An 11,209-nucleotide genomic window follows, 5' to 3' on the forward strand; every position below is an offset into this window, starting at 1 on the left:
AGATGACAGATGGCCTACTAGGGGAAAGCAGCTCTCTCCAACTCCACTGACCTGGGACAAACTTTGTATTCAGGGGGTCTGATGAAGATCTATGGGAAATACCAGCTTCTACCCATTTAAAACCATGTAATTAGATTCCGCCTGCAGTCTCTGGTCACTAATGCAAGACCCTCAGCTAATTATTTAAATAAAGTATTTGAAGCCAAGCCCAGAAGCCTTACATCACCACATACCCAGATCCACCAGACGGAGAAAATCATGAGGGTACAGATGAATCCTTTTTTTTCTGGGAGGGTGAGGCCTTTCCAAACACCACAAAGGAAAAGATTGACATGTTTGACTCCAGGAAAATTTAAAACGTCTGTGTGGTTAAAGATACCATAAACCAAAATTAAAAGCAGATGGCAAACCAGGAGTAAGGGTATCAACATATATTGCAGATAAATGGCTCTCTGAAAAAGCAGCACGCGTCTGAAGGACAAGCACACCCCCAGAAAATGGGCAAAAGTCTTGAACAGTCGCCTCCAAACTGCCCATCAGCTCGGGACAAACGCTCAACCTCACCTGAATCAAAGGGACACAGAGAAGCACGGATGACCTTCAGTTTATCTTCTGTCAAACTCACAAATGATGTTTTGAGTTATAAAGCCAGTTCTGGCCAAAGAACCGAGAAAAGACACCCTCGTGCCCTGCCAGTAGGAGGGTAAACTGGCATGTCGTTTGCAGAGGGTGGAGAGATGGACCACAAATCCCAGCAAAATGCATATAAATGTGCCCTAAGGAGATAAATTTCTGCATGAAGAAGTGCCTGCAAGAACGGTCAGTCCACATGAGCCCCAGCGCTGGAGACAGTCTGCGTGGGTTAGAGGCATTACGGCAGAACAGGGTGCAGCCGCGGAAACACCGTAGGAGACTATTTATAGGCACCGAGTGGTGTCTGTTAGACACAGCCAAGTGGAGTAGAGGGCGTTGCAAAGTGCCGTGGACGTCATGTGCGGGCTACTTTGTAAGGAAGGAGCCAGGATGTAAACAGATGGACAAGAGCACCTGGTCACAGGTCACCCCTGCTCTCGGATGACCGAGGGACCTTGGAAAACTCTCTTGCTTCAAATTGGAAGAAATGACATCACAGGTGGGCCGTCTTCTAGCTGCCACGCTGACAAAGCAATTTTCTGTTCCCGCTGATTTCCACTGAGTTATTTGGAATCGTAAAGCAGAGAGGGTCGCACATGTAGGGGACCAGCAAACACAGACGAGGGGGACGGAAGCCATTGTCTCCATCGGCCCTGGACCCCGCCAGTCAACTACTGTAATAACAGAGGGGGAACGGCAGGGCGGCAGGGGCAGGTCTACTGCCATAATATGTTCCTTGCAATTAAAACTGCTTTTTTAAAGGGCAGTGTGAGTGACGTGGCCCAGGCTGCGCCTACCGTGGGAACCAGTGCCCGCCGGCCTCTGAGTTCCAGCTGTCCTCTCACCAGCAGTGGGACCCCGAGCAAGCCACTTAACCTCAGGGTTTTAACCTGCAACACTGGGGAAACGATCGTGTCTGCCCCGTAGATGAGTTGGCACAGGGTTAGAATCCACTTTGGAAGTATCTGATAACTGTTTGTGGCTACTGTCAACTTCGGTACGTTGCTACATGCATGCGAGCACGGCACAGCTCCGGCCCACGGGAATTTTGCTTGGATAAGGCTTATGAAAATCCAGTTAAGGCACATTTGTACCCTGGACCCGGCAGGTCTGCTGCCCCTCCCGCAGCCACGACAAGCGCAAGCAGGTCCCCCTGGGCAGCCCCGCCACGTGCCCGGCAGAACTGTTCGTACCAGCCCCCAACTGGAAGCGGCCCAGTGTCCATGGCCCTCTTGATGGGCAGCGTGTTGTGTGCCGGTTCTGCAGCCGACACTCTGGCAATTTGGAGAAGCACACTCCCACCGTGCGCAGCGGCCAGGACGGAGCTTGTGGGCGCCGTGTGGCTTCTTAGAGCGACCTTGCTATTTATTTGCTTGTTTATTTTTAGCTGAAGCACAGTCAGTGACAATGTGTCTGTTACTGGTGCCCAGCACAGCGTCCCAGGCATGCGTATACACACACGTTACGTGGCTTCTTGGAGGAAGTCAGACACAGCGTGAGTCCTGAGTGATTCCACTTCAAGTTAAAAAAAAGGCCAAAATGGAGAGCAGGATGGCAGCTCCTCAAAACATCAAGCAGAGAATTACCACATGACCATTTCTGGGGATTCGCCCCAAAAGAATGAAAGTCGGGTTGTGAAGACATAGTTGCACACCTGGGTTCATAACAGCATTATTCACAGCTACCAAAAGGTGGAAACAACCCAGACGTTCACGGGTGGGGGAACGGGCAAACCAGATGTGGTCCATGCAGTGGACTGCCACCCAGCCTCAGAGAGGGACAGGCTGCAGCGTGGACGAACCCTGAGGACACCACACTCAGTGACATAGGCCAGTCACAAAAGGAGGAAGAGCGTATGCCTCCACTTACAGGCGGTCCCTAGAGGAGTCAGATCCTTAGACAGGAAGCAGACGGTGGGGCCAGGGGCCGGCGGAGGGAGACTGGGGGCTTCACCAAAGCCTGAGGCTCCAGGGGGCGACCTTAGTGGTGCAGACCCAAACAGCAGGGAAGAGGGAGGCTCCCGCCCGCGCTGCGCCCTCTGGGCTGTCTCACCGGGAAGAAACAGACAAGGAATCTCCCAGGTGACAGACAACGTGAGACCAGCCCGGGGACGTGATCGACACCACAGCAGCAGGTCCAAGTCAGGACGCAGAGCCGCAGACCCAGGCAGGGGGATGGAGCCCGAGGCGAGGAGAGTGTGGCGAGGTCGTGGAACCCAGGGCGTCCTGAGGGTGCTGCCCTGCCAAGTACAACAAAGAGCAGGTTGTGGGAGGAGCTCTGCACAGAGCGGGAGAGCCTCCCCAGGGAGTTGGCTGACTCGGGCCAAGAGAGAAGGAAAGGGGGCCAGGAGCTGGGGGCTGGCGGTGGGACGTGGCGGCCGGCGGCCCTGAAGAGACAGCCAGGCTTTGCTGCAAATGGCAGGGGGACGTGGAAGCTGTGCCTCCCTGGGCCCGAGCAACCCATCCACCTGCTGTTCCCCCGACTCCGGGCACAGCTGGGGCTGGGGGGCAGTTAATCTGAGAACTCAGCTCCTCCCTGGAGATTCCGGCTGCAGGGGGGCCCCTGAAGGATCCTGCCAGGCACCCAAGAAGTGCACGCAGCAGACATGTGCCGTCTCCTGGGGGTCTGCAGAAGCCAGGGCTCAGCCAGGGCAGCCAGCCCTCTCCGCACCCAGGGCGGCGCTGCCTGCAGGGGCAGCGTAAATGACATAAAAGAAGAACACAGGTAGGAAACACAGTGACCCCATACCTGGCGGGTGCTGAGGGCGGCCTGGGCAGCATCCAGCTCTATGTGCGAGCCTGTCCAGGCCCACTGCCCGTGGGGCACCAGGAGAAGCGGGTGTCCTAGCAGGCCTATTCTCATCTAATTCCTGACCTTCTCTCTCCGTGGCCACGGGAAAGGCGGCCAGGCAAGGGTGACCTTGAGCGGACACAGCACGGAGGACTGAGCATCCCAGGAATAAAGCCACGGCCACCTTGGCAGACCTAGGACAGGAGGACAGACGTCCCCAGTGGACCTGACCCTGGGGGGCTGTCCCTGGTCCCCTCACCACTGAGGCTCCCATGCTTCTTGCTTCAGTCTGGCTTGGCTGCCGGTCACAGGCCCCAGGACCCTCGCTCCAGCCTGTGGGGTCAGGCAAGCTTGCACCCTACCCCCTGCCTGTTCGTGGCCAAGGCAACCAGACCACTGCCCGCTGGGTCCGTCTGGCCACTGACCCCGCAGCCACCCAGGGAGCCGGAGGGGTTGATGGGCCCCCTTCAAGGCCAGCCAAGAAGGTGACCCAGGGCACTTGCTGCAGCCCCAGCCCGGGCCCCCAGCCCGGCCCGCCTGGGGCGCCTGGTGGCCCCACACGAGACTGGAGAGTTTCCCAAAGCAAGAGTTACGACTTGTCAAACGTTTCCACTCCGGCTGCTGATGGCAGGTCCCTGCGCAACCAGGCGACCTGGCGTGACCTCTGCTTCCTGAGAACAGGGTGTGGGCACTGAGTAACTCTGGGATCGTGGTGCCCCAGGAAGTGGCCCTGATGTGAGTGTGCCAAGGCCACTGGTCACGAGCCTAAGTGACAAGTGGAGCCCAGCCCCTCCCTGGAAAGGCCCCCCACCCGGGGAAATGCCCACTCGAGGTCTGCTGGCCTTGCGGGGGAACCCCCGCCACACAGACTGGCCTTCTTGCCCAAGCCGCCCGGAACCCGCCTCCCCTGACGTGCAGGGTGGGGTGTGGGACCTCCCCGTAGGCCCCTAGAGCCTCGGTGTGGTCCAGCCGTGCAGCTCATGGAAGAGGTTTCCAGGCCGGGCCACCCTGCCCGGGAGCCCAAGACAGGGCCCCCACTTCTGGACGGAGACCAGCATCTCCCGGGGCCCCAGCTGGTGAGCTGAGCCCCCCTCTGCCAAGGAGGGGTCAGTGAGGTGTCCACTCTCGGCCCAGTGTGCTGGGGCCCTGGTGGCAAAGGCCACCGGCTTCCCTGGGCTGTGTGGCCGCACCGCACCCATCACGCACACACACAGACACGCACACGCTCCCGCTCACCCACCCTCTGGGGCAGAGATGCTCGCAGCACCAGCCGCCCTTCCGAAGTTGCCGCTAGGTGGTGCATGGACAACTTCAGGCTTTGTTTTTTAAACTTGTGTGTGTCTGGAGGAGCACAGCCCTTCTTGTAATTTTACATGAAGCGAGTGAAATTAATTTAATCTTTTAATTTAACCCCAAATAGCCAAAAATGATCATTTTGACATATAACCCACGTGAGGAATTCTTAATGAGATATTTTGCTTTCCTTTTTCCTTCGGAGTTTTCAAAGTCCCATGTGTTTTATACTCACAGCACATCTAAATTCAGACTTTAAGTTGTTGCTTATACTTAAATTTCATAAAATTTATAGCCAGAAAATGATCCTCATTTACCTAAATTGTTTTAAATACATTTGAAAGTTTGCAGTAACTGCATCATGTATCGAGTTTATATTTTAAAATTTAACTTAGAGGCGGATTAAAGGGCTCTGTGGCTGCTGCAAGGGACTGGGTTTCAGAGGCCTGTCTCCAGCACCCCCACCCACAGGCAGCCCACCTGGATTAACAGCTATGCAATGATGGTGTCAGTGTTCTGAGGAACAAGCAAGGTGGGACAGACTCCCAGCCGACACAGCAGAAAAGCCACAGTGACCAGGAGCCAGTGTCGTGAGCCCTGGGGGCCAGCCCCACCTTGCAGAAGGGCCAGCAGCCGAGACCCGGGTGAGGACAACCAGGCCGAGGGGTTGAAGGCCCCGGAAGCAAGCACAAGGACGGAGGGAGGGCAGGAAGGTGACCAGTGGAGGGAGGGTGCCTGAACAGCAGCTGAGTGGCCGGCAGGAGAGGGGCCCCAACAGTCCCACGGCCTAATCCCGAGATCTGCGAATACGTCACCTCACCTGGCAAAGGGGCGTCAACCATGGGATGGGAGATCCTCCTGGCGGTCTGGGCGGCCCACTAGCCTCCAGGGTCCCAAGAGGAGGGAGGTGGGAGGGTCAGAACCAGAGGAGATGGCGTAGGGGTGACGGAGGAAAGGGCTGTGAGCTGGAACCAGCGAGGAGAGCTCCGCCCCACGGACGCCAGATCCCAGGGAGCCCCGGGACTCTGGCCACAGGACTGAGGGCTGCGTGCTGCCCTGGCCCCGGGCTCGGGGCTGTCATGGCAGCAGGAGACCCACACTGCCTCCCAGGAGAGGAGCAGGTGCCCCCAGCACCGGGGGGCCACCCGGAGCCAAGGAGGCGAGAAAGTGACACCGTCTGATCCATGCTTCTTACATACGAGCGTGGGGTGGGGTGGTGGCCCCAAGGCCAGCCTGGTAGACGGCTTCACACTGCTCTGGGCAACTTGGGGCAGTGCTTCTCCAACAGCCCCACTGGTTCCCCCCACTGCCCAGATGCACGGACCGCCCAGATGGACGGACAGGTCCACAGTGCAGCCTGCACGGCGGCCTCGTGGGCACTGGGTCGCGGAGGAGCCGGATGCCGTCACGTGGGAGGACAGACGTGCCCGACGCACCTTGTCGACAGGCTGACTCCTCGTGTCAGACTTGGCCCCAAGCTCCCTCACTCGGGAAGCCCCGTCGGGCTGGTCCGGTTAACCCTGGGTTCCCCCAGGCAAGCGTCCTGTGGTCCTGGACGGACTGAGCTGTGCCAGGCTTACTCCCAGAGGCTCCTCCTCTGGGCGTTTAGGGGCCTTCCCTGGGACTGGCTGTGTTAAACCGTGTGTGCTGGTGTGACACCCACGCAGGCGTGACAAATGCCCCAACCAGCGACAGAGGGGCTTAGCGGGGAGTCACGTCCCCTCCTCCATCAGACAGGAGAAAGAGGGGAGACAGCAATATTCAGGTCTGGGCATCACGTGTCGGTGGGGGCTCGGCGGGCTCTGAGCTCGCCCCCCCGGGACCTGCAGCTTTACGCATGCTGCTGGGCAATTATGTGTTCTGCTCTAATGATCTAACTGGCGGTGTTTAGCTGACTTCCAGGTGCTTTGGAAGGGAGTTTACCCAGGAAGGGGTGGGGAGGGATGGGGCTCCTGTGCACAAGCCAGTCCTTTCAGGCAGCCTCTGGAGTTTGCCGTGCTTTCTGGAAGCCGTCCATGTAACTCTGAAGTCTTAGATTGGAGTCTGCACCTGTCACCAGGCTGTTTCTCCTCTGACACAACCTGGCTGCATCCGCGAGGACAGCCCGGGGCACAGCCGTCCTGCTGCCAGACGGCCAGACAATCGGGGAAGCTGTTCTAACAAAGGCTGCCAGGAGCCGGTGTTTCTTCTCTCAGGCTGAGACCAGTCGGGAAATTTCTCTCTCAATCTGCCCCAGGGCAGAAACTTCCCTCGCTTCCTGGCCTGGTAATTTTCCAGAGCTAGAAACTTTCCTCTCCAGGGGCAGGAAGGACATTCAGCCACCCACAGCTCAACCAGAAACATTTCTGACCAACCACAAGTCACAACCGCCCGAGCGGGGCTGGGGCGTGACTCAGCAGCACAGAGGAAGCAGGAAGGGGACGGGTGCAGGCCGCCCCGGGGATGGGGGGGGGGGCACCGCTGCCTCGCCGGGGAGCCACCACAGCAGGGTGCCTCTAGAGCTGGGCCGGGGAGGGGCTGGGCGGTCTGGCCATGCCCCACCTTTCAGACCGCGGCGCCCCTGGCCCACGTGAGCAGCACTGATGGGTACGGAACGTTCTGGGGAAGGAGGCTCAAGCGGGCAGACTCAGGATCAGAGCCGAAGGTGGGAGAGGGGGCCACAGAGGTAACTGGCTCCTGTCCCCTTTGGTGGGGCATCAGGGGAAGGCAGGAGTGTCCACGGAGGCAGGCTCCACTCACCCACTGTGCAGGTCGGCAGGGGCTGTGTGGCTGAGCGCTGTTCAGCTCCCCCGTGATGAACCCTGAGCCAGACTGAAACAAAAAAGAAGCCACGTGTTAGGCTGAACCTCTGCCCAGAAGTCCATCTCCACCCCTAGGGCACGTGGCAGGATGTCACCTTCCCACATCAGGGGTGGAGGGCCCCCGGGAAAAGTGAGGTTTGAGTGGGAACCCACAGGACTCAGCAGGTGCGAGGCTCACCTGCTCCCATCCCCCGATGACCTCAGCCCCTGCACTGCACCCAGGGGGCCGGGGGGCAAGGCCCCGGGACCTCGGGCCAGCTTGTTACGGTGGCACAGCAGGGCTCATGTGGACTGACGCAGCCTCAGTCCCAGAAGTGCCAAGAACAGTGCCCTCTCTTCTAAGCAACTTCTGCAATTCTGTATTTGGATATTTTAAAGAAGTTCTTTATTGTTATCTGGTAAGTCACTATCAAAAAAAAGGGGGGATGCCCATCCAGACCACACTTCTACCAGTCTGACCAGAAGGCACAGATGGCCCCGGAACTTGGTGTAAGAAAGGCCGGGGCAAGCCCTGCAGGACGGGCCGGGCAGCGGGGCTGGCTGACGGCAGCAGCATTAGCTAGCTTTTCAACACGAAACTTACAAATATTTTGCATTTTTCCAAATTCAATACATGTAATGCAGACCTCCAGGGGGGCTGCACTGTCTCCAGCCTCCAGTCTCTGCAAGAAACACCAACAGGTGGGGACAACGCAGACCATGTCCCCGCGTCCCAGCATCCCCGCGTCTCTGCCAGCCACTGAAAGTTCCAAGTCGGTCTGCATAGAACCCCATGGGGTCCCTGCAGGTCAGCAGAGCCCGGAACCACCTGTGTAGAGGCCCCCACCCTTGCTCCCTTCCTCAGAAATGAGGGCAAAAAATCTCAATGCAAATCCCCATTTTATGAGCTTGGGTCGCCTTGTATACCATTGCCCAGCTTCCAGGTAACTGCCCGCGAGGCAGAGCAAAAGCTGAGAAAGTGCTTAGGGGTGACCCTGCAGCCCACCCAGCGAGCGCAGCCAGGTCACATCTGGGTGGCGAGAGAGCGTCGCCCCGTGGGCTGAGGCTGGGCCCTGACCATCACTGCTCCACGTGCACAGTGAAGTTCCCGCTGTTTTCCATCGGTTTCCACGGTTTATACACGGTTTATAACTGAATGTGGCCCCGACCAAGACAGAACAAACCAGGACACAGGAAAGCCCTCGGGTCGGCGCCTTCCCTCCCCACCCGCAGGGCCAGGACCGCAGCCCAGGGAATCAGTTTCCGTGTTGGGCCCGTCCTGCCGAGGGCGTGGCCAGCACCGGGAAGCCACGCCGAGGACGAGGACTGGAAGGCCTGCCCGACAAGGTGCGGCCGTGGGCAAGCCAGGCTTGAGCCTCAGGGAAATCAGGAGACAGAGAGGTGGGTCTCCAGGAGATGCGAGCCGCCCGGCCCCCACGCAACCTCACCTGCAGGAGGTGGGCGGAGCTTCGTGGGGCAGGACCCTTGCCGGCCTGGGCCGGTTACCCCCCACCCCACGCCCCTGGGCTCTGCACAGTGAGCAGTGCGGGGCTGCTCAGAGCCAGGTCCAGGCGCTGGGCTCGGGGAGAGGAGCCCCGCCGAGGAAGGGGGACGGGGGTGGGGGGATGCAGCGAGCAGCAGGGGGCCTTCTTCCTGCAGCCTTGCCTTTCCTGGGTGCCCTTCCTTCCATCACCTGACTCCCCTCTCTACTCCGGACAGCTCGGGGCCCACCGAGGCCTCAGGCCAGGGGTGGGGGTCTCCGGTAGAAGGACACCTGAGGAGAGCTCAGCAGCCTTCACTTTGGCTGCTCGGACGCTGCTGGCAGCTCCCAGCATCCCAGGGGACACACTGACACGCCCTCCCTCTCCACGTCCTAGCCACCATCTTCTGCCCTGGCCGCTCCTGCCAGCCTCCGCCTGGAGGGCCCCAGGTCCCAAATAAGTGCCACCTAACTTTCACAGATGGCGCCCTGCTCTTGCCTCCAGACCTGACTGTCCCTGAAACCCAGAGCAGCATGTCCAGCTGCTGACCTCGGTCACTTTGGAGTGTCCAGCAAGCATCTCGGTCTGGCCAAACCCAGAAACTTGGGCCAGCTCAGAGCTGCTCTCCCATCCTGCCCACCGCACGGGTGACCTTTACCTGTTATGTCTGCTCCAAGAGCGCGTCCTGGGTCCTCCTGGGTCCTCCTGGGTCCTACCTACAAAGCATCTCTTGAATCAGCTTCCTTCTCACCACCCCTCCTGCCCCTACCACCTCTTGCCTGACCTCCCTGTGTTCGTTCTGGTCCCCTGCACCCACACCAGTCTGACTCCATGTGGGACATCTCCCGAGAGCACACTTAGAATCATGTCACAAAGCAGTTCAAACATCTCCATGGCTCTCCATTATTCTCCACATAAAGTTCAAGATCTTTGCTGTGTGCTGGGAGGGGCGTTGGCATAAGGAAGACATCCACCCGTCACTGTCGTCACCACCATCGTCGTAATCCTCCACCACCTTCCTCACCACCAGCACCACCACCACCACCAGCATCACCACCACCTTTCTCATCATCATCATCACATCACAACCACCATCGCCACCGTCATGACCATCATCACCGCCACCTTCGTCACCACCGTCGCCACCATCATCACCATCGTCATCATCCTCACAGCTCACTTACAAAGCAAGGGAGAGTCTCCCTAGAAGTGGGACCCAGGAGGCAAGGGCCCCAGACGGTGCTCCTGTCGCCGTGAGCGAGGCCTGGACAGAAGGAAGTTAACACCTCCCAGGCCATTAGAGACATAACTAATGAAGGTTATGAGGAAAATATTTATTAAACACTCTTGGGGTTTTTCCATTTCCCTGATCTGAGGCAACCGGCTGTGAGTCACTTGTCACTGGAAGTTGAGTTATCCAGGCTGGGCAGCCCCCACCTCGCTCGGCCAAGTGTGAAGCCTGCCATCTGGAACCCCACCCCGCACGACTGCCCCACACCGGCTCCCGAAGCCTGAATCACACGCCACCAGGTGGGCACACAGATTGCGTTCGCCCTTCACCCACCGGTGGACGCTTGGGCTGCTCCTACCTTTTGGCAGCTGCGAATAATGTGTCTGTGAACACGGGTGTGCAAAGATCTTTTCGAGTCCTTGCTTTCAGTTCTCATGGGGATGATACGCTCAGGATGGCAGGACTGTATGGTAATTCTGCTTTGGGCTTTTGTTTTGTTTTGTTTTTGTAGAATTGTCAGACGGTATTCCACAGCAGCTGCACCATTTTATATTTCCATCAGCAGTGCATGCAGGTGTACTTTTGAGAAGCCCCCAGAGGACACAGGAGGGGGTGGGTGTGTTCTTGAGAAATACTGGCATAAATTCCCAGGAAACTGAGGTCCTAGCTCCCAGCAGCCTGGGCCCCGCAGCAGCCGGGCTCACTTGCTAACACAGGGAGGGCGTTCCAGAGGGCAGGAAGTAGAACGGGTAGCACCCTGAGGGTGGGCAAGACTGCGGGGGGAGGAGGGGCCGGGGGGCTGCCTCAGGGTGGGGTCGTCAGTGGGGCCGGGGCCCCACAGCCCAGCACACGGGAAGCAGCCAGGAGAAGGGGACCTCCCCATGAACAGCCCGGCCCAGGAGGGCATCCATCTGGGACCCAGGACCCCTGGGGGGCAGGCGGCTGGCCGTTCTGGTCTCTGACCCTGACAGCTGCAGCTCCCAGCCCACCAGCTTGACTGA

At 58.8% G+C, this 11,209-nt stretch overlaps 1 long non-coding RNA gene across 1 annotated transcript; it reads right to left on the reverse strand.

The window, feature by feature from the left end:
* Positions 1 to 7,011: 7,011 nt before the first annotated feature.
* On the reverse strand, positions 7,012 to 10,290 carry LOC116657877. Its single transcript, XR_004313033.1, has 4 exons — positions 10,162 to 10,290; positions 9,636 to 9,693; positions 8,101 to 8,179; positions 7,012 to 7,527 (listed from the first exon to the last, which is right to left on the reverse strand). It is a non-coding gene; the product is annotated as an uncharacterized LOC116657877 (long non-coding RNA).
* Between the last annotated feature and the right edge of the window lie 919 nt (positions 10,291 to 11,209).

Source organism: Camelus ferus, chromosome 19 (assembly GCF_009834535.1).
Source record: "Camelus ferus isolate YT-003-E chromosome 19, BCGSAC_Cfer_1.0, whole genome shotgun sequence".
Classification (NCBI taxonomy): Eukaryota; Metazoa; Chordata; class Mammalia; order Artiodactyla; family Camelidae; genus Camelus; species Camelus ferus.